Source organism: Pteropus medius, unplaced genomic scaffold (genome assembly GCF_902729225.1).
Source record: "Pteropus medius unplaced genomic scaffold, Ma_sr-lr_union100, whole genome shotgun sequence".
NCBI classification, from domain to species: Eukaryota; Metazoa; Chordata; class Mammalia; order Chiroptera; family Pteropodidae; genus Pteropus; species Pteropus medius.
Window position 1 is genome coordinate 4,914,667 of NW_024340699.1, and position 2,655 is coordinate 4,917,321.

The window sequence follows — 2,655 nt, forward strand, 5'->3', positions numbered from 1 at the left end:
CGTTTAGCAGAATAGACTGATTAGCTGATTAGATCAGTGATTCATGATGAAATGATCGATGACCTCAAACAGAATCTCTCTCACACACACACACACGCACACACACATGCATAGATTAATCTTATATTGGATGTGAAATCTTAAAGATATTAAATGAACTAAAATTCACATGAGGCCTCAATCTTTGACAATCCTTAGAGAAACTCATCACTTATTTTTCATTAGTAAAAGCAAAATTTTCGTATTTCTGTCTCAAAGAGCATGATAGAGGGCATTTTGTCATTGTTATTTAATATGACTCTTAGAAAACAAAACAAAATCTGTCATTTCCTTTTGACTATAGTTAAGACATTGAATGTGCGGATACCTGAATATAACATGTTTATCTCAGATATTAGAGCCTAAAACAGGCTCTAAAATAGCTAGAGAAAAATCTGAAAAGTCTATATTTTTCCTTTTATTTAAAGCCTCTGCACACATTATGAATTTTTATATCTCTGGAAAAATGTATATATTTCCATACTAATATGTTATTAAAAATTAATTTCACAAAAGAATGTGAGTTAGAAATATTCTTCTCTAGCAAAGCATCTTAACCTGGAGCAGATTTTTGATATAGATTCTGTCAGTGGATGGGTCAAATTTTCTGAACTATTATGAAATATATTAAAACTTGATGGATATGGATATTTACATTTTGGAGTTTTTAGCTTTCTTTAGATTCCAAGACAGCATGACTCTAAGTGGTTAAGAACAACTATCATAAAAGACATCTCCAGTCTATGGCCATGCTACCCTGAACAAGCCTGATCCTGTCTGATCTCGGAAGCTAAGCAGATTCAGGCCTGGTTAATACTTGGATGGGAGACCACCTAGGAAGACCAGGCGCTGTAGGTGTAAAAAATAAGGAATCGTAAGCTGACAAGGTCCTTGCAATCTGTGAGGTCAACCAAGGGTTGCCTCGCCTAAAACAAAAAAAGACATCTTCACAATTGCTTCCAAGTAAATGAGATTGTTTACCATGATGCTTTTACGTTTGCCTTCATTTCTTCAGATCTGTTATATGCTTTATCAATCCCTTTCATATCAGAGCTTTAGGAAAATGTCACTGTAAAGAAGTCACAGATATCTCTCTTGAGCCTCAAATTTTCTCTCAAGCATCATCTAATGGATGAACATCACCAACTAGATTAGACTCAATTGTTTTCACACTGAACAGCTCATTTTCTTATTTAGACTTGCACCCCTCATTCTTCTTAATGGAAAAAAAAAAACCTCATAAATAATTTATCATGATGTTTTTTTACACACTTATGGAAATAACTGTTCTTTCTCTGTTTGTGTTGATTGTACAATTGTCCCATAATAAAATGGGATAATGGCATAAAGGTGAAGTTTTGTCGGCAATACTAAAATTGCTTGAACTAGATTAATTATGATCAGGGCTAATAGAAACAAATTTTGCGTCTTGGTACTTTTTTTTTTTTTAAAGCAAAAGAAATATACATTTGCTACACATTTTCATAAAGAATTTGAGCAACACTAGAATGAGAAGCAAAAACAAATGGCTTATTTAAATGAAATATAGATTAGTTAATATACTAGTCTGGATATGCTGTATCAGTTACCTCTTGCTGCATAACAAAGCACATAAAACTTAGTAGGTTTTTCCCCCTACACAAGTCTATAAATTGGTTGGTTGTCTCTGCTAATCTGCTGCAGTCATGGATGGGAAACTTGTGGTAACCTGGTCAGTCAGCCAGGCATAGACCAGTCTAGGATGGTGCTGGCTGGGATGACGTAGTTCTTCTCCACGTGGTTTCCCATCCTGTGGCAGTCTGGTCAAGACATGATCTCTTGGCAATATCAGGTGTCTAAAATAAGTATAAATGTTCTTGGTTTTTTGGTGTGCGTGTGAAGATTCTGCTTGTATCAATTTTTTTTGTTACCCACTTGACCAGAATAATGAACATTGTCAATCCAGATTCTGCATGGCTCTGAGAACTAGGGGCAGAGAGGGCATTGGTTGGAGCCATCAGTGCGATTAAACTACTACAACTCAAGTTACCCTATTGTAACAGATAACTCCAAATTTCAGAGAATCGACACGCATGGCAGATTTATCTTTCTGCTATCATAGTCACTCTCGAGTACATCCTGCTGGAGGCTCCATCCCAGTTCAAGATGATCTGCAGTGGTTTTTAAAGAAAATGATTGCAAACGATCTAAATTCTCGTCATGGACTAGTTAACTGCATTATGGTTTATCTATTTCATTAAAAATAATGTAGCTATGAAAATAGGAAAAATGTGCTAATATGCAAGTATATGTGTATACACACATATATTGAGGAAAATGCATAAAAAGATGAAGACTATGTTAGCCCTGGCATAAGAAAAGAAAGGAAAAGAATATACATATGTACATACATATATGTGCACAGAGGCTTCTTGGGTGTTCATAAGTTTATAGAAGTATAAACAAAAGAAAATAGTAATATGGGAATAAGTTGGCAGAAATGGGGAGTCAAAGGCAGTCTGAGAATATCTTTATATGTTTTCTTAAATTTAAACCACATAGTGTTTAGTTGATAAATAAGTAAATGAATTACTAAAGTAACAATTACAAAAAAGGAAAACAAAAGAGCACAGATTG

General features: G+C 34.5%; 1 pseudogene; it reads left to right on the forward strand.

The window, feature by feature from the left end:
- Positions 1-778: 778 nt before the first annotated feature.
- LOC120616893 (uncharacterized) lies at positions 779-897 on the forward strand (annotated as a pseudogene).
- Positions 898-2,655: the final 1,758 nt, after the last annotated feature.